Source organism: Mustela nigripes, chromosome 4, assembly GCF_022355385.1.
Source record: "Mustela nigripes isolate SB6536 chromosome 4, MUSNIG.SB6536, whole genome shotgun sequence".
NCBI classification, from domain to species: domain Eukaryota; kingdom Metazoa; phylum Chordata; class Mammalia; order Carnivora; family Mustelidae; genus Mustela; species Mustela nigripes.
In genome coordinates, this window is record NC_081560.1 from 148,951,067 (window position 1) to 148,977,657 (window position 26,591).

Sequence of the window (26,591 nt, forward strand, 5' to 3'; positions counted from 1 at the left end):
TGCATACATACACATATGTATCATATATATACACTTTTATACATGTAGTATACTAAATGCATGTATGTGTGTATATATTACATATGTGTATGTGTACAATATGTATATATTTAATAATAGGTTAAAAGATTTATAATTAAAATCAAGTAGTCAAAATCTTTCTGTGGCCAGAAAAAAATTATGTGTGCATTCAGCTTTATCAATATTTGAAGGCTATGGAGTTATCAAATTAATTTTATAATTAATTTTTATATTTTTTATTTTATTAATTTAATATCCTATCAAAGAGAATGATCTTGCTGTAACTTTGAATATTAAATCAGATCTAGAAAGGCCTTAAATGGATTTGTATTCCATGTCTTGTTGAATGACAAACAGTTAAATTGTGGATTTTCTTTGGCAATTCCATTCATCGCTAACAAAGCATTCTCCATCTTTTCTCAGCTATGTTTTAAAGTCAGGCTTGGTCCACTTAAATAAACACCCTCATCAGGAGGTGCCATATCACCTGCTCTGATTTTTCTCATGATTGTTGGCAATTGAAAGGTCCACTGTACATTTTAGACTCATCTCCTGTAGGGATTGACAATATTGAAGCGAATTTATTTTGCTTTTAAATTCAGCACAATTATGTAGTAGCAAAGAGAGCACACGCTTTGGGATGAGATGAAAGGTATAATGTTAACCAACTCTGTGACCTGGGCTAAAGCCCTTAAATTTTGTAAGCTTTATATGTGATCTGAAGAGATCAGTGTCAATCTAGCAAGGTTGGTGTGCAGACTAAATGTAATATAATGTGAAATGACCTGGATAATGTCTTGTACAGAGTAATCACTCTCAAAATTTAGCTTCATGACTGCACTCCCTCCTTTCTTTGCTCTCTTCCTCTCTGGTCTTAGAAACAGATGTAAGATTTGGTTTTGGGCACCTGGGTGGCTGGCTCAGTTGGTTGGTTAAGGGTCTGCCTTCAGTTCCGGTCATGATCCCAGGGTCCTCATTGGGCTCCTTGCTCATAAGGAAGGCTGCTTCTCCCTCTCCCTCTGCCCTTCTCCCCTGCTTGTGCGCGCTCTCTCTCTCTCTCTCATTCTCCCTCTCATATAAATAAATTAAATCTTTTAAAAAGATAAGATTTTTTTTTTTTAACCTCTGGTGCACGCAGTGACTTAGTTTGCTTCCTCAAGGAGGGGCCTGTGTGTGTTGGGGGTAGGTTGACAGACAATAGCATCTAGCAAATTATACACTGGAGAAATGAACAATTCCAGAAATGAAGGACATTTTAACCACTCAAGATTCTACAAAAGTGTCCATTTAAATGAAAACAGAATGTATATGAGTCTGCCCAGTGAAGAATGAGGGCGGATGAAGATGGGACTCTTGTCTGAAAGATCCAGCTTCAATCCAACTCTTGGTCTCTTTGAAAACCAAGGATCTGGGGAGACCTCTCTGCCTTGCCCTCCACTTCATTAGAAAGAGGTAAACAAGCTTCTTTTTGATTTAACAAAAAATGAAAGGAAAAGGCCCAGTAGGAGTTAGCTCTACTTCTACCTTAGCATATATTTCAGGGGTAAAGCATATTTAATTTATACATCTCTACTTTCATTCCAGGAAGACGAATTGTCATAGTATCTTTCTATTCATAGGGCACCCAAAGGGTTTTGTTTATAAAAATCAATAAAGCCCAAAGCTCTTTGGTGTTTTTTTCAAGCCAATCTATTTCATGTTTCACCCTTTGCTGAGGGAAGCCATGTATCTTCCCATGAGCTGTTGGATTTTGTCAATTCTTTGTGGTCCATTATCAGCCAGCCAAGATTCAAGGTCACCGTTTTAGTGTCTGCTTCCCGGCAGAGCTCCCTGGACCTGACGAGGGCCCTTCAAGTTGGTAGATGGGCATAGATTATTTTGGGTTGTATGAAATGCAATTCATCACCCTGCTCAATGCACCCCAACTAGTCTAGTTTTGTGTCTGATCATCTGGCATTTTCAGCAAGTGAATGGAGCTCCTCGCTTTCTCTGCTTTTCTCTGTAAGGAGGAGGGCAGTTCAGTGTGTTGGACCTATAGAAAGTAAGATTGATCAATCAGATGATTGATCAATTATTTGCTGTAAGGCACTCAATTCATGCCAATGATTATGCAACCCAGTCACTTTCCTGAGTGTCAGGACACTAAGAAGTAACCTCAAATTGATTTCATAATTCAAACACAGTGGTATAAATTTTACAAATATTATGTATTAATGTTATTAATATTAATATAAATACCTCTGCCTTTTTTGTTTAACTTTGTTTTACCTTTTTATGTTATTATTTTTAGCTATTATCTTTATTAATTGATTATTTATGCTTTTAAAAATCACTGAATTGTTCTATTCTAACTTTTTAAATTAAAAGTTCATTTATTCCCAAATTTCTTATTTTTCTAATATATTATTTTAAGGTCATACATTATTCAAAGTTTATTGTTTTTTTAACTATGGTATATTTTATATACCAACACTTATATCTAAGTATTATCTTTGACCAAAGTTTTATAAGTAATAATTTCCATTCTTATATTTTCTCTAGCTCAATGTAAAAGTTCTATAAAACTGTGTGTTTTATATATTTATATGCTTTATTTTTCAGTGAATGCAATTTTCCTCATATTTTATTAATTCTTAATTGTATTGTGCTTTGTTATTGGCTATAGATTACATGAAATCAGTTTTTTGTAATTTATTGAGATTCCTTTGGGTTCTAATTCATCATAATATTTGTGAATGTTTCATATGTATTTTTTGGAAGTATAGTTTTGTGAAAATTGAGGTAATGCATATTTATTTACTTAATTTTTTTCATTATTCAGATTCACAAAACAATGTGCAATTTCTACTGAATTCAAATTCTGTTTGTTCAAACATTTTATTTTTCAGTACACCTAGACTTATTTTGGTCTACTTATCTGTTCTGTCATTTCTGAGAGGTGTAATAAACTCTCTCACTAGGTTTGTGGCTTAGTCTATTTGTTCTCCATGGCTAATAATTTCTCCTTTATATATTTCAAGCTATGTTGTTGGGTACATAAATATTATTGACTGTTTAATATTTTCATGTTGGAGTGTTCCTTTCATCAAAATGAAAAATTTTGTTTTTTGCCTTTAAAGATTTTCATCCTGGAATTTACTTAATACTGTTTGCTTTATTTTTTTGTAATTTAAAAATGTTTTTCATACATGACTTTTATTCACTCAAAAATAACATGATTATTAATATATTTGGACGTATTCTCTTTCCTATTTAGTGATTTATATTTATCCTGATATCTAATTCCCCCTTCTCTCCACTTTGTGGATTTTTATATATGTCTTTACTTATCATACTTCCTTCAAGGATTTTTTGTTGTTTTTCTTCCTCTAATGATCTTCAAGTTATTAATTCTATTTCCATTTTTCACGTGTTTACCCTAAGGTGCTAACACATGTACCTGAAGTTATATTTGTTAAACACAATCTGGCTAACATTAATCCAGATCTGCGTTGCCCTCCTCCCACCAACCCTTTTAAATCCTTATCCAGGGAGACAGAGACATAACCCCCCCTTTTTTTTTTTTTTGCAGCCAGATATAAGGTTTTTGCATTGGCTGAATGTGGTTTCTATCATGGTACAAATTTTTCTTAAATGGCTGGTTATTCTGAGTGTTTTGTTTCTTTGACAGTTCTTAGGCCAGATTGGGAGCGCTCTGTGTCTGTGCAGTGTGCCTGAAGGCGGTGCTGCGCAAACCACCTCCTTCCGATTTCCGGGATAGTCCCACCCTGTGGACAGCGGCCCCCAACCCACTGCTCCTGCCCTGAGTAAATCAGCTTTGTGGTGTCACAAATGCTGCACCGAGAGAGATGAATTGTACAGGTGTCAAAAAGCTGGTTGGGTGTTGCAACTGATAATACAGTTTAGGAACACTGGGTCCCAGTCTATTCCCAGAATCTTGTGTTTGCAGAGATTCTGGAAACACTTCCACCATGTTAGCAATCTTCCGGGCCTGCCTTTTGCCTATGGCTTTTCCTCTTTCTTTTCTTTCTTTCTTTCTTTCTTTTCTTTCTTTCTTTTCTTTCTTTTCTTTTCTTTTCTTTCTTTCTTTCTTTCTTTCTTTCTTTCTTTCTTTCTTTCTTTCTTTCTTTCTTTCTCTTCCTTCCTTCCTCCCTCCCTTCTCTCTTTCTCTCTCTCTCTCTCTCTCTCTCCCTCCCTCCCTTCCTTCCTTCCTCCCTCCCTCCCTCCCTCCTTTTCATCCTTCCTTCTGTCATCCACCCATCCACCCATCCACCCATCCATCCATCCATCTGAAAGTATTTCGGTTATGGGTTTCAGGTATTTGTTTACTTCCTTCCCAATAAAACCTTTTATGATTTCAGCGACTTTTTAGATTAACTCTTCTTTCTTTCCACTCTTTGTTGTTAATGTGTTGCTGTTTGGTTTAGTTTGGCCGGCTTTTTCTTTTAATATCCTCTACTCTGTGAAGCCATTGGTGGCAGCGGTGGGGTAAAGCGATTGTCATAAACCTCACCCTGCCATCTTAAAACAGGAAGATTTTTTTTTTTTTTCCTGCTGGGCAATTACCTATTTCTATGTGATTGTCACATTCAAAGTGCTAAACTAAATATTTTTTTTTAAATAAATCTTTTAATTTACTTGTATTTGAGTTTGTATCTCCCTTATCATTCCTAATGTTTGAGTCTTGTCTTGTAAACTGAGCCTGTTAGGAATAGATTTATTTTACTATTGCTAGAGGAGAAGGGATTTTATTAGTTGTCCTGTCTCACTATTTAGTTGTTTTCTAGTCCTTCAGTTTTAGTTCTTAATCTTGAATAATTCCCCCTTTTATTCTTGAATTGTTAACCTTTTTCTATATTTTGTAGGTGAATACCCAATGCATTTTTAATCACTTTTTAATAATAAAAAATGCAGGGGGAGCCTGGGTGGCTCAGTCAGTTGAGCATAGGACTCTTGGTTTCCACTCAGGTCATGATCTCAGGGTCTTGAGATCCAGCCCTGCCTTGGACTCCATGCTCAGCAGAGAGCCTGCTTGAGATTTTCTCTCCTTCTCCCTACACCCCTCCCCACTGTGTATGCACACACTCTCTTTCTAAAATAAATAAATAAATCTTTAAAAATAATAATAATAATAATGGCATTCTTAATTTCCTATAAGTATATATTTTGCTGTGTTGTATGTATTTTAGTGAGTACTTTTCTCCCTTTCAGATAGTTTCCATTCCATTAATATCTTTTTTGTCTCAGAGATTATTTAAGTAATATCTTCATTGCTACATTAATTTTTATTTAATTTTAAGGTTGGCATTTTTTACAAACTTAAGAGTAATTAAGGAAGCTAATAAGAACTCAACTTTTTGGAATTTTAAATGTTATTTAATTTTGTATGTGCAAAATACATAAACAATAGAAGAAATAAAATTTTCTCTGTCTAAATCTATGACATTCTTTTTTTTTATTTTATTTTATTTTTTTTTAAAGATTTTATTTATTTATTTGACAGAGAGAAATCACAAGTAGATGGAGAGGCAGGCAGAGAGAGAGAGGGAAGCAGGCTCTCTGCTGAGCAGAGAGCCCGATGCGGGACTCGATCCCAGGACTCTGAGATCATGACCTGAGCCGAAGGCAGCGGCTTAACCCACTGAGCCACCCAGGCGCCCCGTATGACATTCTTTTATTTGATCATCTACACTCTTTTTACCTGTGTCAATTTATTGTCTACTTAATTTTTCCATTTTATATTGTTGAGCTCCTGTAGTTTTTTCTTTATGTAATTGGCTGTAATTTGTTTTTTTATAAAGATATATGTATATTCATAATTTTTAACACATCATATCTTTTTTCTTCCTGTATGATGCATTTGGCTTTGTGTTTAGCTCTGGCCATGGTCATTCATCCTACTTTCTTTGTATTACATTTGTTTGACTTATTCTTGCTAGACCGTTTCTTTAAAATTTTTCCTTAATTGTTTCATTGAGCATACTACTTGAAAATATCTAGCAAATTGTATATGTGTATGTGTATTTGTGTATAATATACACAACATCATAATAGACGATTCATCTATTAGTATTTATCGTTCTGGCTAATATATTTAATTTAGTTCCTTTTATCCTAATTTGTATTTCCTATTTATTAAATTATCCGTTGTTGTTGTCTGTTCCTTTCTTATACTGATTTTTGTTGTGATATTAGAGAGACAATATCCCTATTAATTTTGAAATTCTACTTTGCTTTTCTATTATCTAAAATACTATGCTCTCAACCATAATAATAATAATTTATCTTATTTTATTAGTTAATGCATCAATTACTAAATAATAATTATACCTTTTGAGAAAGCAGTTATGTAACGCTTTCTCTGATATTTTCCTAAGGTTTTTATTAGAGCACCTCCTCTAACTCCATTCCCTCTAACCCTCCGCATAGAATGCAAGGACTTTCTCTTTGCAGAACATGGTGACCAGTCAAAGAGAGATCAAAGTACCCACATGCATTTTTATATCCTTCACCTTATCCTGACCTTCCCAGGAATTAAGTTTGTTAATTGAAGACTCATCTTGCTTAAAAACTGTACCACATTTGGTAGAGTTTGTGAATAGAAGTAGAACTTGGAGAATGTGTTCCAGATACCAGATGTATGGGAAGAGTGATTCCCTATGACCTTCATAAGGACACCAATGAAGACCAACCAACCTTGTATCAACCTCCATTCTCTAGACGAAGATGTGACAAAAAATAGATTGGTGGTGGGGTTGTTGGCCTGAGAAGTCCAAGGATCAGGGAGATCTTTGTCATAATACCAGGATTGCTTAAGGCAGAATAATGTTCCCTCCACTAAAGATGTCTACATATTAATACTCAGAATCTGTGCATACATTAGTTTACATGGCAAAAAAAGAATTAAGGTGAAAGATGGAATTAAAATTGGTAATCATCTGATCCTGAAATGGGGAGATTATCCTGAATTGCCTGAATGGGTCCAATGTAATCACAGGTGTCTTTATAAGTGGGAGAGGGAGGCAAAAGACTCAGAGATGGAGAGGTAAAGCAGAGGTCAGAGAAATTCAGTTTGAGAAAGACAACTTGACATTGCTGGTTTGGTCATTTAGGACTGTGGGCATCCTGCAGAATGTTGGAAGATCAGGGGTCAGATTTTCCCTTAGGACCTCAAAAAAAAAAAATAGCTTGGCCAACACCTTAATTTTAGCCCACTAAGACCAATTTCAGACATCTGAACTCAGACGATGTGAGACAATGTATTTGTGGTGTTTAAGCCCCTCCATTTGTGATAATTTATTACAGCAGCCACAGGATACTAATATAAGGGTAGAGTCTGTTTTAGACCAAAAATTGCATTCTTTCCCCCAATTAATTCTTTTTTTTTTAAGATTTTATTTATTTATTTAAGAAAGAGAGACAGCATGAGAGAGCTGGAGCAGGTTGGGTGGGGGAGTGGAGGGAGAGGGAGAAACAGGCTCACCAAGGAGATTGGCACAGGGCTCAATCCCAGGACCCCAGATCATGACCTGAGCCAAAGACAAATGCTGAACTGACTGACCTACCCAGGCACCTCTCTCCCATTAATTCTTAAATCCTCAATCTCTTTTTGCTCACCTTATAACCTCCCTCAGCTTTTCCCACTCACTTTCCTCCACATCCTGTCTTGGAAATGGTCCTATACCCACTCTGCTCCAACTTCTGCTTCTCACATCCCTCTTCCCCATTCTCTACCTGTCCATTAGACTCTTTCCCTTTCCCTTAGTTCCCTTAAGCCATTTTTTACCCACCATTCCATATTTTCTATTTCCCACACAATTTTCCTTCCTCGGAGGGAGGTGGAAGTCAGAAGTGCAAAGAAGGCAGTGTAAGGACATCTGAGCTCTCCTGTTGTACACTTTCTTTTTAGAAAGAAATTTCACTGAGCTCCAGTACTCGCTCTGAGAAATGAATGGCTATCAACAACATTCCAGCAAAGATCTACAGAACAATAGGAACAATGCATGGCTCATAGAAATCCACGCACATGAAAGCTTGAATTCTGCTGCAGTTTGCTGGCGTCTACTGACTCTTGATCTTACTGGAAAGGGGTCCTCCATTAAGCAGTTTCTCAGAGTAGAGCTCTTAAAATGAGAAGATGTCTCTCAAAAGGCACAACTCCATGAAGAATAGTTGAGCACCGGATCAAAATTTTGCAACTTTCCTTCATTTAAAAAATATAGTAAATATGAAAATTCTATAAGAGCTAAAGAGAGTAAACATAAAGCCAAGATAGGCTAAACTGAATTCTGGCTATTGGGAAATGGCAGTCAAGTTTTTTACCTTTTATTGTGAAATATTATAAAAATGTTAAATACCTTTCAGATTTGGGTCAAGGGGTCAATTTGGGGTCAAAACATGAAAAGTGCTCAATCCATTTTGTCCTACTTCTGACATTTGATGAACTACAGATATTTCGTGCCTCTCAGAGGACACTAAACAAGATGCTTGATATGGCACATTCCCCCACTGTCTATAAGGATTAAAAGGAAAATAACTAAAACGGCTTATACTTTAATTCATATTTTATACCTCAAGCACTGGGTGAAGGAAAAGCCAGAAAAATGCACATGACAGATTTTATCCATAATCACAAAGACAGAGGGTGAACAGGAGATCAGGAGGTGATAATCAGACCCTGCAAGCCAGTGCTGAAAGCAGATATTCAAGAAGGGAGCTGAATTTTGTGAAACAGGTTGTTGGAGATCAAGGAGCCACTGGAATTAATTCTGCTACAAGGTGTTCTCAAGAGGGTAGTTTTGGTCACATTCAGTTAAAAGAGGTATTAGTGAAGAGAAGGAGAGCTTTTAGAGGACCTGCTCTCTAACTCTAGCCTTGAAGATGTAGTCGTGATTCTGAAGCATCACTTATACCTAGAATAAAGAATATACTCATAGTGACACGTCATGAACTGTCCCTGTCTATTCCTCCAAATTCATCCTGTGCAATCAAGACCCTATTCACAATACTTCCACCACACTGGCCTTCCTTCTGTTTCAAAAATGTGGTAATCTGAAATCACACATTGATTCATTTGTTTGTATCTTCAATCAACATAACCAAAGCTCTTTGAATAGCAGAAAACTTATCTGCCCTGGTTGCCTCTATAACCTTATGTGTGTTATAGTAGCCAACACACTATGAAAGCTCAAGGTATATTTTTTGAACAAATGAATAAATGGTATTCACTGTGATCAAGTAGTAAAGCACATGCTACATCCACAGTCTTGAATATAGAATTTTACTGTAGTATGAGAGAAAATTATATTATGAATTATTTTTCAAATTCAACAATGAAGTCTGTGAATATAGGTTTTTCTTCTCAGAAGAAGGTAGACATCTCTTTACATTTTCTTCTTTCATTTTCCAAATTAACTTTTCCTAGTTCTCACAGCTATTTCTGAGTTTCTGTGTTTTCCTCCTGTGTTTTCTTCTACTTTACTGAAATTGTGGTAACAACTTCAGATCTGTGCTGACCTTGTACTTGTCTATATGCATCTGGGCAATGGACAAATCATACACCAAATATAAAGCCATCAGAGGCTGGAGTTCATCTCAGGAAGCAGACTCTGTGGAAAGGATCAGGCAGCAGGACATGCCTGCCCCCAAAGGAACACGAGGCAATCAGTTCTGACCGCCAAGCACAGCTCTATAGAAAGAAACCAGCATTGCATGATTCACAGAATTCTTTCTAAATACCTTTGGGGGATGGTGTTTCTCCAAGACCACCTGTTACTTAACTTACAACGCTGACACCACGGCCCTTAAGTGGTGAAGCAGAACAGTGTTCTCAGAGCTAGGGGTACATCTTCTTACAAGCAGTGGTTATGCCCAGGGGCAAATGTACTTGATAAGTAGATAGAGTCTATTCATCAAGGAAAAGAGGGATAGAGAGAGAATGAGGAGGAAGGAAGAGAAGAAGCAAAGGAATAGGGGAAGGGAAATAAAGGTGTGGCAGCAAAGAAGCAGAGAGAGAAAAAAAGGACAAAGAGAATGAAATTAGAGAGGGGTGAAATAAAAAATAAGAGAGCATAAAATAAAAGATGAGGATTGAAAAGAATTTAAGGGGAAAAAAATGCAAACAACAACTAGATGACGTTGCAAATGTCCCAGGATTCTGGTTCCCTCTCTCTGGCTGGGCGGTGCCCAGGGCTGCTTCTTGTCTTGACAGTTCTGTCTTTTTGTGATTTCCAGGGAAAGCATAGGAGCTCACCCAGAACTCTCCACTGCCTTCAGGCCCACACATTTGGGGTAAGAGATGAGGTGAAAATGTAAGTGATATCTTAGATAATGTCCTTAAATTACTTCTAAGTTGTTTTCCAGGAATCTCAAGCCTCCTCAGGCCTGAGAGGAGGCTTATAGGGGAAATCCTGATCAGACATTTCACTCATGAAAGACAAGTACAGACTCCTCAGGTCAGGGAAGTCCTAAAGTGAGGAAGACATTTAGCAGAAGACCTCAAGTAGATATGATTGTATGATTTGCCATCCAACCCCTCCTTGTGGTATCACGGGAAGAGTGAGGTTTTTAAGTGACCAAGACACCTATGGGCATATCATGAAGTATGTCAGGGCTCTGCTAACTCCAGATACCATGTCTGGAAGAGGCACACTGGGGGTGGCATTAATGGTCAAAATGACAGAGGCAAGCAATCAGCCTTCCTGAAGGGTCAACCCACCTCTTGGTCATCTAATGTTTTCAGCTACCTTCTACTTCTGCCCATTGCAACCATGTTTCTAGGGATTAAGCACCAACTACATGATAACCATGGGGGAGGCCATTTTGTTCACCATGACTAAAGGAACCATATCATTCATTATTCAAGCAAGAGGATTTTTGAGAGTGAGAAATTGTTTTATTAATAATTAAACCAGGATAACAAGTTTAAACAGAACCATTTTAGGCAAACCAGGATACACAGTCACACAACTCTTAAAACTTCTTTGGATTGGATCAAAAGTCGGTACTGGATATAAGCTATGCCAATCAAAGTCTTTTACCAAGAATTTTAGAACTGGTGGTATATATGGCTGTCTTTCTCCTTCTGATGAATAATGCCAGCCAGCCAATGGTCATGTTTTCCCCCGTGTGTCCTGCAGAGACCAAGGGTGTAGGGATGGGGATGGAGCAAAAAAACCTAGAACAACACATGATCTGCACATATGGCACAAAGGTCTCTCCATCCCACCCCATGACGCTTCATATATTCCTTTCTCTGTACATCATTTTGCCCTTTGGAGAAGAGAAATGTGTCTCAAAAGACCAATGTTACACTCAACAATTTTATACTCATCAGACTACACTCACAGGAGGCTTAAACACCAATGACTTCCAATTTAACCTGAGTCCCCTCCATGTCCATCAACTCAACATAGACAAAAAATGTACTGAGAGCTTGTTTATGCTCCCATCCCTGGGCTAAAGTGGTGAGCAGAAATAGAAAAGACCAATTCTCTAGTCTCATGCAATTACCATTCCAGCTGAGGAGAACAAGAGATGACCGAATAGATGCATAAGATAATTCCAGATAAGGAAAAGCATTCAGAAAATAAATTAGGGTAATGGGGTATAAAGTGACTCGGGAGAACATTTTCTTTGTGTGAGGTGGTCAGAGAAGCCCTCTTTTAGGAGGTGACATTTGAATTGACACCTTTTTGGTAGAAAGTATAATTTTAATCAGCTCTACTATGTTCAGCCTTAGGAAAGAGTTGCTCATCCATATCAAAAACTGAGCTGGCATCTTCCTCTCTACCTCTGATGCTATTCCTAGGGGTCATAGCAATGTCACTATCCATTCACCTCTCAAACAGAAGCCTTCCATTCTTGCCTTCCTTCACTAGCAACATTTGTCAGCTAAATACTCTTGAGTCTGCCTCATCAAAAATCTCAGCAGTCCTCAACAACTATTGTTGGGACATAGTACAGTACAGATCAATACCCACTCAGTACCCTTCTAAGTACCCTAAAGGCAGAAAGCATTTCTGTGTTCTTCACTACTGTCCCTCCAGGGTCTTGCATAGTGCCTGGAATAGGGTAGACATTAGCATATCTTTTTGTTGACCAAAAGAACACATCTGATAGTGGAAATTACCTTAATTGGTTTCCTGTTTTCTATAGGAAAAAAGCTAAACCATTCATGAATGAACCCCAGCTTGCCTGTCCATCTTTACCTCCAACAACCTGCTCCAGTCACTGTGAACTATTTCTATACCTGTCATTCTCTTTCAAAATCTGACATTTATTAACACCTGGTATATTGAATGTCTAGTTCATGGAGCAGGGGGCAGTTCATCTTGAGGATGAACCTGAAATATTCTCTCTTTTATGGAGACCGTCTGAATCCATAATTATATTCATCTGTTGTAGCACCTATAACTCTGTATTGTCATGGTCTTCCTGCAATACTGTCTCACTTATTGTGAATTGCTCCAGATAAGAATTCTGATTCTTCCCATTGCTAACTGCCCAACACTTATCATAGTGCTAGGAATAAAAGTAGATGCACAGAAATGCTAATTAAAAAGACAGCATGAGGCATCTGCTGCTTTATTTCTAAAAATAAAGTTTGTAGGCATTGATCCCATGGTTCTATGCCTTCAATAAGTCATTGGCTAGGGAAACACTAATTATTAAGAGCGAATAGAAATCATAATGCTCACTCATACAGTATACCCAAAGGTGCCTTGAAAATCTTCAGTTGTTGGATGCTTATATGTATGGAGTGGTTATACTTTTCTTTCTTTCTTTTTTTAAAACATTTTATTTATTTATTTGACAGAGATCACAAGTAGTCAGAGAGGCAGGTGGTGGGGCGGGGGGGGAGGGAAGGCAGGCTCCCTACTGAGCAGAGAGCCCGTTGTGGGGCTCGATCCCAGGACCCTGAGATCATGACCTAAGCCGAAGGCAGAGGCTTTAACCCACTGAGCCACCCAGGCACCCCTGTTTATACTTTTCTATCATCATTTGAGTTCAAAGAAATGTGCCTCACAGCATGTTATAATTAATTGTTAACACACATACATGAGTACACACACACACACACACACACACACGCAGGTGGCCCTAATTTAATTTATTCTGGATTCTTTTTAATATCAAAGATGAAATAATTCCTATATTACACAAATCATTTCAAAGTAGATTTAAAATATTAGGGCTAATTTGTTCACTTGTTATGAAGTAAATCTGACTTCGACTGTCAAATATGATGTTAAGAACAAAAAAATAGCATTATATTCTCACCTAACTTGTTGCAATCAATGCAAAACTATTTTTCAAGCTTATCTTAACCAACCTAAAATCTTATTCATCTGCTATCACAGAAATCACTCATTCTCCAAATAGAAGGCTGCTTTAACACAAGCACACTATAATGAAACTTAAGTCCTGTATCCCAATTTTCTTATCTCTAAAGTTGGAATACTGTCTCATGCATATATACCATGGGTTATTTTAAATGAGAATTCAGTGAGTTAGATATGTAATTCCTTTGAAAATAGTGTCTAGCACTTAATAAATGCTATATAAATATTACCAATCATTATTATCATTATTAATAATAGTAACAATAGGCATAGCCTTAAGCACTTATGTGTATCATACACTATTCCAGTTCATTTACATATATTCATTACAAATGCTAGTTATTCTGCATAGGTTATTTAATCCTTTCAATCATTCACTGAGGTAGGTATCAACACATGCTCCTTTTTATAGAAGGGGGAAATTGGCTTAAACACTTGAGTTAGAGGTACTTTCTGAATTAAAGACCTGAAAAGTCTCCTTCTCATAGCTAGAAAGTGCTAACACTGGATCTGAATCCATGCAAGTCTCTCTCTGGAAGTTCATGCTTGACCATCCGGTTACTCTGTCTCTCATAGGAGAAGGGGCCAAGCTTTCAGAACTGAGCCACTCATATATTAAAACCTTACTACGCTTATTTGTTTTACTGTTCAAATAATTAATATTATATAATGCTCATTCTCACAGTTATGTGAGATTATAAAGTATATGTATATTACATATTTTACTTGCATTTTACACTATATATGTATATGTTACATGGAAAACAATTCTGTAAACAATTCTGTAAGTAATACATAATAGAATAAATTATAGTTGTAAAATATGGAAATAGTTATTACATTATGTACATTATAGATCACATAAAATTAAAAGTAAAACAATGAAATAAAGATTAAATAACCAATGTTTACATTTTAATATTTATTTTACATACTAAATATATGTAAGACCTTTTCACAGTAAATGCTTCCATAAATAATAAAATTGTAATAGGAACAATGTGTTTGAATATGTGTCATTTTTTAATAATACTTGTTTCACTATTGGTGATGTAGAAATTCAAAAGTCTGGTTCTAAGTTCAGTTTATTTTGATCCTTGGTTTAATGCTTACAGTATCTGAAAAAGATGGCTCACAAACATTCATGAATCTAAATGAAGAAGGTCATCATTGGCTGTGCATAATTAATCATAGCATCATTTTCCATTCCAATTATGCAGTGGTATTTGCAGAAATTGGACTTGTATATTTCTATGATTCCTGAAGTCAATCAGCAGTTCCCACACACTAATGAGAAGATATTTCATTTTGCTATTTTAATAAATTTGCTCAACATTCATTGAAATTCTATATTTGGAAAATTCCAAAACATGTAAAAATTTGAGTTCTAAGTTTTGTGTTTGTGTGCCTGTGTTCAGACATAAAAGACTTTATAATTTTACTTTATTTCTCTAATTGGTTTGTTAGCTATACTTATTTATTTTGTATTTTTAACGATTGCTTTTGAATTTACAGCATGCATCTTCAAGTTAGCGCAGTCTGTCTTCAAAGAACATTATAACATTTGATATATTGTATGAGAATCTTACAATAGTACACTTCTGTTTTCCCTTTCCTGGACTTTGTGCTAAAGAGATTTTTATAAAACTAGAAAAAATTCTTTTGTATTTATCCACATAGTTGACCATTTCAGCAGGTTCATTATTTCATGGAGATCCAACTTCCATCTCACATAATTTTTCCTTCTGTCAGAAGAACTTCCTTTAATATTTCTTTAGTGTAGGTCTGCTGCACATAAATTCCTTCAGCTTCTGTATACCCAGAAAAAAATCCTTTTTTTCTGTATACCCAGAAAAAAAATCTTTATTCTATCTTCAACATTGCAGAATATCTTATTAGGCATTGAATTCCAGGTTGACAGTTTTGTTTGCTTTGTTTCTCAGTACATTGAAGATATTTCTCCAGTGTCTTCTTCCTTATATTGTTTCTAAAGAGACGCCTAATGTATTTTTTCTTTTTTTTTTAATGTTCATGTATTTGTGTCTTACCTAAGAAATCTTCACCTAATCCAAGGTGCTAAGATCTAAATGTAAAACTTAAACCTGTAAACCTTCTAAAAGAAAATAGAGGAGAAAATCTTATGACCCAGTTTTTCCTTGCTTTTCAAGTCACTACTAGTCAAGTAATGAAAGACCAGACAAGTCACAAAATAGGGGAAAATATTTATAACCCAAATATCATTATCCAGAATATGTAAGGGGATTTTCAATATAAAGAAACAAAAATTAAAAAATAAATTTAAAGAGCCAGGCAAAAGATTGGAATACAGATTTACCAAAGAAGATATATGAAGAACAAATAAGCAAGAAAAAAGATTAATAATAAAATTAAACACTAGGAAAATTTAAATTATGACCACAGTAAGTCACTGCTACTACACAGTCACCAGAAATGATAAACTAGAAAGACTCAGAGTATTGACTCTTGTCTGGAGTAATTAGCTTATCTGTCGTTAGTGAGAATGCAATTTGATAAATTCTTATAAAATTAAAAATGCACTTGCAAGAGTAAACCCAGGAATCTTATTCCCAAATAAATGAAACTTCTGCCCACATGAAAGCTTGCATGCAAAAGTTTATAGAAGCTTTATAAAAAACCACCCCAAACTGGGAAAAACTCAAATTTCTATCCAACTGGTAGATGAGAGCAAATTTTAGCATAGCCATACAATAAAAAATAATGAGCTAATGATACATGCAGCTGTATGAGTAACTCTCAAAAAATTATTTTAAATAGAAGAAGTTAATAGGGACAAATAATTGAAAGTTATAAACAAAACTATATAAATTAATTTGTTGATATCAAACTTGAATTTAAGATGTTCACAAAAAATATGAATAAGGAGCTGATTGAATTCAGGAAATAAAATTAAATAAGAAGAGCTATCATCTCAGTAATAAACACTACATTATATGATGACCAAAGGAGAGTGAATATATATAATAGAGGGGATATTGAAGAATGAATGAACATTTCCAAGAATAGAAAAGAAGATCATGAACTAAAAATAATCAGAGAAGCAGGACCTAGGCAAAGATGTCCAAACATAGGTAGGTAGATCGGTAGGTATGTAGGTAGGTAGGTAGATAGATAGATATCACTGTGCAAAGCCAATGATAAAGAGAAATTCAAAAAAGTAACCAGAAAAAAAGAACAGTCTAAGTACAAGAGGACAAGATGAAGATAACAGCAGGCTTCTTATTGTGTTAAACCTTTTAAACTCTAAAAGAAAATATTCTTTGAAAAATGCCAGTGGAATTTTGATCAGAATGGCATTGAAAGTATAGATTGCTCTAGGCAGTATAGACATTTTAACGTTTATTCTTCTGATCCATGAGCATGGAATGGTCTTCCATCTTTTTGTGCCTTCTTCATGAGTGTTCTGTAGTTCAAAATTCCACTGGCATTTTTCAAAGAGCTGGAGCAAACAATCCTAAAATTTGTATGAAATCAGAAGAGACCCTGAATTGCTAAGGAAATGTTGAAAAGAAAAACAAAACTGGGGCATCACGTTGCCTGATTTCAAGCTTTACTACAAAGCTGTGATCACCAAGACAGCATGGTACTGGCACAAAAACAGACACATAGACCAATGGAACAGAGTAGAGAGACCAGATATGGACCCTCAATTTTATGGTCAACTGATCTTTGACAAAGCATAAAAAAATATACAGTGGAAGAAAAGACAGTCTCTTCAATAAATGGTGCTGGGAAAATTGGACAGGAATGTGTAGAAGAATGAAACTTGATCATCCTCTTACACCATACACAAAGATAAACTCGAAATGGATAAAAGACCTCAATGTGAGGCAGGAATCCATCAGAACCCTAGAGGAGAACATAAGCAGTAACCTCTTCGATATCAGCCACAACAACTTCTTTCAAAATATGTCTCCAAAGGCAAAGGAAACAAAAGCAAAAATGGACTTTGGGGACTTCACCAATATCAAAAGCTTCTGCACAGCGAAGGAAACAGTCAATAAAACAAAGAGGCAACCCACAGAATGGGAGAAGATATTCACAAATGATAGTACAGATAAAGGGCTGATATCCAAGATCTATAAAGAACTCCTCAAACTTAACACACAAAAAGCAGATAATCATGTCAAAAAATGGGAAGAAGACATGAACAGACACTTCTCCAATGAAGACATACAAATGGCTAACAGACACATGAAAAAATGCTCATCATCACTAGCCATTAGGGAGATTCAAATCAAAACCACATTGAGATACCACCTTATACCAGTTAGAATGGCCAAAATAAACAAGACCATAAACAACAAATGTTGGAGAAGATGTGGAGAAAGGGGAACCCTCTTACACTGTTGGGGGGAATGCAAGTTAGTGCAGTCACTTTGGAAAACAGTGTGGAGATTCCTTAAGAAATTAAAAATAGAGCTACCCCAATGGTGTTTTTTTTTCCCATTTTAATTGGCTCTTTGGTGTAAAAATAGAGCTACACTATGACCCTGCAATTGCACTACCAGGTATTTACTCCAAAGATACAGACGTAGTGGAAAGAAGGGCCCTCCGTACCCCAATGTTCATAGCAGCAATGGCCACAGTTGCCAAACTGTGGAAAGAACCAAGATGCCCTTCAGTGGATGAATGGATAAAGAAGACGTGGTCCATATATGCTATGGAGTACTATGCCTCCATCAGAAAGGATGAATGCCCAACTTTTGTAACAACATGGACAGGACTGGAAGAGATTATGTAGAGTGAAATAAGTCAAGCAGAGAGAGTTAATTACCATATGATTTCATCTATTTGTGGAGCATAAGGAATAACAAGGAGGATATGGGAAGATGGAAAGGAGAAGGGAGTTGGGGGAAACTGGAGGGGGAAATGAACCATGAGAAACTGTGGACTCTGAGGAACTGAGGGTTTTGGAGGGGAGGGGATGAGAGGTTGCATGAGCCTGGTGATGAGTATTGTGGAGAGCATGTATTACATGGAGTACTGGGTGTGGTACATAAACAATGAATTCTGGAACACTGAAAAGAAATTAAAAAAAAATTTAGAAAAAATGTTCTGCTAAACAAGAATTCTATGCATTTTGAAAATATCCTTCAAAAACAAAAGAAAAATAGACTCTCTTTAGACTTACAAAAGCTGAAAGAATTCATCACCAGCAGACCTACCTGACAAAAATATGTTAAGGAAGTCCTTGGGACAAAAAGAAAAATGATACCATTTGAAAATAATAATTTACATAAAAGGCTGAAGAAAATAAAAGTGGTCATTTTGAGGGCAAATATAGGATAAATGTTTAATATTTAAATATTTTAAAGGATAATTATTTAAACAAATATAATAACATTATATTAGTGTTAGGTACACATTATAGTAGTGTGAGGCTTATAATATAAGTAAAATGAATGAAAAAATAAGAAAACCAGAGAGTGGAGGAATGAAGTATATTTATATTAGGTCTTCATACCACACCGGAAATGGTATGTAACTTAAAGGTAGACGAAGTTAAAGGAAAAATGTATACTTCAAACTCTAGAGCAAAGATAAAATAATAAATCAAAGAATTATAGCTAGTAAGTCAACAAGGAAATAAATAGAATCATAAATAATATTCAGTTTATTCAAAAAAAGAGAACAAAAAGAAGAAAAGGAGTAGATAAAATAGAAAACAAATAACAAGATGGTAAGTTTAAACCTAAGCTTATCAATAAATACATTCAATTTAAATGATTTAAACCAACATCTCTCCCAAATACAAAGTTGTCAGATTGAAGAAGAAAGCAACATAAGAATACTGGATACAAAAACGCACTTTAAAAATCACTAAACAAACAGGTTAAATGTAAAGGGATGAAGAAATATACACCATTGTCAAGCTAAATAAAAGCTGGAAGAGCTACCTTAATGGTAGACAAAGCAGATTTCAGAGCAAAGAATATTACCAGTAATGAATAAATGCATTTCATCATGATAAAGGGGTCAGTTCATCAAGAAAAAAAAAATGTAATTCTAAATGTTTATGCACATAAGAAGGAGCTCCAACAAACATGAAGCAAAAACTGATGTTAACTGTAAAGAAGGACAAATCCATAATTATAGTCAATGACTGCAATGCCCTTTTTTCAATAATTGATAAGACAACTAGACAGAAATTTAATGAAGGATATAGAAGATTTGAGTGACTCTAGTGATAATTTGACTTGATTGAGATTTATATATCACTCTACCCCACAACAACAAATTGTACATGCCTTCCAGTACATATGAAACATTTACCAAGATAGCCCATATTCTGGATCATAAAACTAGTCTTAATAAATTTAAAAATGATTTAAATCATACAAAGTATGTTCTCTAGCCACAATGGAATTAAATTTGAACCAATAACAAAATATTGTCTGGAAAATTCCTAAATATTTAGAAATTAACTAATGCACTTCTAAGTAGTAAATGGGTCAAAGTGGTAATCAAAAAGGGAGTTAGGATCCATTCTGAAATTAATAAAAATGAAAATACAGCATAGAATCTGTGGGATACTACCAAAGCAGTGCTTAGAGGGAAATTTATAGCACTAAACATTTATGTTATAAAGGGATAAAGATCTCAAGTCAATGACCTAAACGTCCATTTTAGGAAACAAAAGAAATAAAAATTAAAATTAAAAAAAGAGGTAATAAAGCCCAAGATTAAAAGATTAGTGTTTTTTGTTTGTTTATTTTTCAAGATTTTATTTATTTATTTGACAGAGATCACAAGTAGGCAGAGAGAGGGAGAGAGGAGGAAGCATGCTCCCTGCTGAGCAGAGAACCTGATGAGGGACCTGATCCCAGGACCCTGAGATCATGACCTGAGCCGAAGGCAATGGCTTAACCCATTGAGCCACCCAGGCACCATGTTTGTTTGTTATTTAGAGAGAGAAAGTAAAAGAACATGTGCGTGCAAGCAGGGGAGTGGGGGAGCGGGAGGGGTGTGGGGGCAGAGAGAGGGAGAGAGAGAATCTTAAGTAGACCCCATGCCCAGTGCAGAGCCTGACTTGGAGCTCAAACTCAGGACCCTGAGATGATGACCTGAGCCAAAATAAGAGTCCAACATTTATCCAACTGAAGCCACCCAGGCACCCCAAAGTTTGGAAGTTTTAAAACTAATTATATACCTAATACATGATTCAGTGTTGCCCATCTTAAAAGTATTTACTCAAGAGAAATGAAAGCATGCTTTTTACACAAATGTTTATAGTCAGTTCATTTGTAATAGTCCCCCCAAATGGAAACAAACTAAGTGTCCATTAACAGGTTAATAAATAAATTATTGTATGTCCATGCAAGGGTGAATATTCAGCAATAAAAGCAACAACATAGATAAATTTCAGAATAATTATACTGAAGGAAAGGAGCAAAACCAAAACAAACAAAAAAGTAAAAAAAAAATCCCTACATACTGTGTTATTCCATTTATATGATATATAATAAATATTAAACAAACAATCTAATAACCAATTATGGAAAGCAGAGCAGTGACAGAAACAAATGGTGGCAAGAAGCCTAAGGAGGACAGTGGATCTGACAGGGAAAGAAGGGAGGAGTTACCAAGGTATAGGAGAAAACTTTTAGTGGTAATAAATAGGTTTCTTTTTTGGTTTTTGGTTTTTTTGTTTTGTTTTGTTTTTTTGGTAATGGTTTCACAGGGATAAATGTTAAGTCCCCCAATAATAGGTCTGTGATTAAAGGAGCGAGACTGATACAAAGTGAAGGTCAAGCAAAGCTTTATTTCACGCCAAGCATCGAGAATCAAACTGACCGGCCAGGGCCGTCCTTTGCAAAGAGGCGACCCCCTCCCTGCCTTACAGACTAACTTTTATAGAGCAAAGGACATGTGGTTGGGCCTGGCCACACACAGGGGGCCAATGAGATTATAACACACAGAGAAAGCTGCACAGTCATGCTAAGTCCCACATGGGTGGCCAATTGAATTACGATTCACCCCGTAGTAGCTATTTGAACTATCCTATCACCTTGGTCAGAATTGGCACCCAAAAGGCAGAGGCCACACTCCTTGGTAGCCAGGCAGACAGTATGCACGCTTTACTGATTAGACGTCTCCACCTGACCCGACTCATCCCTGCATTTGGGCTGTTATCTCCACCTGAACTGATCCACTCTTGTATTTGGGCTTTGTTACCTGGGACTGGTTTCCTGGACTTGCTTCTAAGTAAGTTCCCCGGGGGGGAGGTGGGGGGGCAGGGTCAATTTAAGTTTTACTGCATAAACAACAAAATGGCTGTTCAACCGGGGTGGGGCCGCTCTGGCTGAATAGGCCGCCCTTACATTAACATACATCAAAACTTACCAAGTTTTGAAGTTTATCATATATCACTGAACTCCAAAAATATATATATTATAAAATTGGAAAAATAAGAAAATATTGTCATGACTTGGAGTAAGTAAAGATGTTTTCAGAGATTAACCTGGAAAACAGACTTTTAAATGTGAAAAGTTAAGACTTTTCACAACACAGATATCCAACAAAAAGACGTGTATCTGGAATAAAGAATTTCTACAAATCATGAAGAAAATTTTGACAATTCTATTAAAAAAAAGAAACACAGGGAAAGTAACTTTACTGATACTACTATGGCAAGGAAAATTCCCTGTTTGTGCCAAATATCTCAAAGATGATAAATAAGAGGAAAAATACAAAAATAAACTTGGTTTTTCTGGCTGAAAAACCTGGGAACAGAGTCTGAATCATCCACAGATACTAAAGCCAGAGTGGAGAAACCTATAAAAGAAAGTCAGAGTTGTGAGCAGTTTAAAAAAAAAAAAAAAAAAAAAGAACCATAAAGGAGGCTTAAGATAATGTCTACATTTTCTGCTGACATGCAGTAATTAGTTCAGAAATAAGCAAGAGACCCACTTTAGTTCAATGAGACACAAGGGATGTATTGGAGATGAGAGAGGAGTGATTTCTGAGAAGTCTCCTCAACCTTAAAGAGTCACTGGAAATCAAGGTTCATTCATTCGCTAGAGATTGTCATGCAGATGTGAGGTAGGGAGTGGCTTCAACAGGCTTTTCTCCTCTATGAAGTGGACACTGAGAGGAAGACAAAGCTGAGAGAAAAGGCAGAGATAGGCAGCCAGGGCCCTGCTAAACAGAGCTGTTACCTGACTCGAAATCTACTTCATGAAATAAGCCAGTCTGAATTGTTTTTTCTGTTCTCTGTAGCTTAGAACATTCTAACGGATACAGCGTCTGACAAGATCAAGTCTGCAGAATTGTGGAAACAACTGCTTTGGTACAGAACACGGTGACTGCTGTGTGACTTCTCCCTTGTGAAATTGTCCATGGGTGCCTCTCAACATACCTAAATTAGCAAAACAAGGTACGAGTGATAAAAAATGTTGAAAGTCAATGTTGACAAGATGGTGGGGAAACAGGCACAGTTGTGCATCATTTTTGGCATAGCAAATTGATTCAATCTTTCTAAGGAGAAATCTGTTGCTGTGAAATGAAACCTTTAAAATTGTTCACCGTTTTGACTCAGAATTCTACTTCTGTGATTATATCCCAAAGAAATTCTCCTGAATAAAGTAAACAAAAATTTAGGTATTCGTAGAAAATTGAAAAAAAAAAACTGGTAAATAATCTAATTACTAAGCAAAGGGAGAGGATGATAAATCAACATAAGAAAATATGGTTGCTTTTCCAAATAAAAAAATACTAGGACTATGTCCAGCTCAGAATAAACATGAAATAAAGTGAAATTAAAATAATAGACCACAAAGTGGTAAGAACATATTATTTTCTAGAACTCAGCTTTTCTTCATATTTTCATAAACACTCAAATCATCTTCCTCAGATATGGGGAAGGTTACTCCCCCGCATCACACACACCTTACTACCTCCAAACAATTGACAAAATGGCAGAAAATCTGAGCAACGTCATATTTGAAACACTGAAATGAGCAAATGGAGACACAAAGATGAGAAGGATATGTATCTTCATAAAGTCCATGGAGTGTGGAGCACAGCAGATCGACAAGAAAACACGTGAATGGACATGGTATTCACTGGCTAAGAAGTTTGGTAGAAATAAGCGTAGCAATGAGAAGTGTGCAACTGGCGAATGTGATGGGATTCCTCTGGACTAGGTGGTAAGGAAGGGATATTTAAGCAGATATTTTAAGAATGAAAAGAAGCCTTTCAGAGAGCTAGGAGAAGAGATTGTATGGAGGGTGATCAACCAATGTGAAGGTCTGAAGTGAAAAAAGTCTTAACATGTTCCAAGGGGCCAGTATGGCCAAAGCAGGAGCTGCTCTAGGATAGAAGAGACACCTGACGATCCTTGAGAAGAGACCAGGAGACAGTCATGCAAGGCCTTTCCTGCCATGGTGAAGAATTAGATTTATCTTAAGTGTAATGGGAGGCCACTAAATGGTCTTAAAGTGAAGGAAGGAAATGACCAAATTTATTTTTAAAGGGATCACTCTGGCTGCTGTGTAGGGAGTGAATTATCGGAGCCTATGTTTGGCAGCCAGGAGATGGTGAGTAGGCCACAGTCATGTCCTAAAAAACTGTGATGGGCAGCTTAGACCAGGACAGCAGCAATGTCACTTAGAGTAGCAGAGGCATGTTTTGGAAGTAGTATCAGGACAAATGAATGGATTCAAGATGGGAGCAGAGAACAGGAGACTCACCGATGCCAGATTCCAGGAATGCTAGGGGACATTCCAAGTGAAGGATCCCCATGTGATCTCCAAATGGAATATGTAAGCAGACACTGTATCTAGGGCACTATACCAGGAAGGCATTTGATAAGAAGCATGAACCAAGACATAAAGCCAACAGAGTTTGAAATTGGGGAGTCAAAGCCCAGGAAGAACAGGAGGACACAGATCGAATGAAAACGAGCAAGGAGCTAGGGTCTGTGGTTCCTACTGCAGTGAGCAGAGACACAGGCTGAGGCAAGCTGTTCTTCTTTGGACTGAGTCCTTGTCAATGACTCTATTTCCCACCTTTTTGCTGAAAGCTTTCAAATCTACACCTCCAGCTCAGAACTCTCTCTCTGAAGACCTGGACAGAGACAAACAGCATTCTCTGGGTCATCTTTATTTGGCTGCTCTCCCAGCATCTGATAATTTACTTGTACAAAAGAGAATTAGCATCTTCTATCATTCTATACCCCATTGTTCCTCCTATGTACCCTTCTTCACTTAACAGGGTCACCTTGCACTGCTAGATTTTTCTGTCATTTCAAAGAATAATAATGCTAGATGAATGGGTCACATAAGGCCTGGCATTGTTTAATTTTCCTGCAAAGTCCTCTCTGATATCAGGTCTTTCCTAAGAAGCAGCAGCCATTCTTTCCCGTTTCCTGTTATTAGCTCCTACCATATTTTAAGTTATTTGTATACTATCTTTACCTACATCATTCATCTTTGTATTCCAAGAATCTAAGTGACTGAGGTACATTAAATATTAGATGCCGAATGCCTATCTGCTGACTTAACAGATACATGCAAATCTATGCATTAGCAGACAAGGCCATGAACCAGAAATGAAACACTACATTTGGCAAAAATGGAATGTCCTGGGGAATGGAGCTACCCAACAAGAACTTAGAAGAACCTCTTATTGCAGCCATGTCCTACAGATTCCTTATTCTGTGTTAGATGGATCCAAGTATACCAGTCAGGGCTCAAGCAGAGGAGCAGAATCACAGAGGTATAGATGTCCAGCAGATGCCAAGGCCCTTTGTTATGGGCCTGGCCCACAAGTCAGAGAAGTAAAAGAGGCTCCAGGAGAAGTTAGAGCAATGGCAGACCCAGTTGAAGCCTCATGTCCGCAAATGAGTCATTTGATCAGGAAAAATGTGTGTGAGCTGCCAGATGGCTGCTGCTTCCTTTCTGCCCCGATATATTTCAGGAATTTTCCTGTGCCCCACCCTAACTGAAAACATAGATGAAAGGGAATTTGGGGAAGTGTCATTCAGTCTACTCACATTAACACCATCTTACACCCAGAAATGTTGATGTTGGAGTTAAAGAAGAGGATCTTGGAAGCTCTGAGGTTTGATTACTGTTACTGTAGCTTGATACCTGATGCATGAAAACAATATTGGATTTCCTGGGATAATTCCATAGTCAATCTGTTACTCTAAATAAGGAACACTCAAATCTTGGGCTTAAGATGTTACAGCCTCTGTTAATCCATTCAGGCTGCTGAGAAGTAGACTCAAAGTCAAGTCTGACAGAGCCCTTCCTCCAAAAACAGAAAATTGAAGGCCAGCTGGCCCTGGCTCAGAGAACAATTCAGTGTTACAGTACACTGTAGAGCAGGAATAGCGAAGTCCAATCCTCCTACTAGGTTTGCTTTACTATATGTACATTGAGGATTATCTTATTGCATAATCATAGGTAGAGAGATAGATAAATGGATCTACATCTAATTATTCACATAGTTCACATATCAATGATGTTTCAAAAATTGCCAGAAATTATGGCCATCCTTGGTTCAGAACTTTTCCTGAGTATCTTCACACAGAGAACCATATATGATCAAATAAACAGTGTCCTCAGCAACATTTTGACAGCACTCACAGTAATAAATTTCACAAGGCTATTCCTTATAGTGTCCTTAAATTTAATCAAATGGTGCCACACAAAAGCACAGTTTAATAAAGTGGTTTATAGAGATTCAGTATGATATACCTGAGCTGGAACAACATTTTAATATATTAAGTGGTGTGTTTCTTTTTTCCTGATTCCATTTTTTATTCCCTGGTTTTCCCCATTTAAGCCTCAGAGAAGGGTTATTAGAGCCTTATAAAGCTTCGAAAGCTTAATCCTGAGAGGACACAGGACATCAAAAGAAAAAGAAAAGAAAGGCATTTTGATCTAAATATGGTTTCTACCTATAGCCACATGCTAGACAAGGTTCCCCAAGTCCTGGAGAGGAAAAAGGTTAAGAGGGACATAGCCTAGAGTAGAGGTTGATGAAGTTGGACTTGAGGTGACCAGACCTCAAGGGGACAAAGTGGAAGAAAAAGAAATAGTGTCTCAGTCAGAGTAAGTTAGGATTATGCTGCAGAATAGGTTAGGTTACGCTGCAGTAACAACTCCCAGACCTCAGAAGCTTAAATGTATATACATACGTTTAACCATTAAGGATCATTTGGAGAATTCTGTCCAT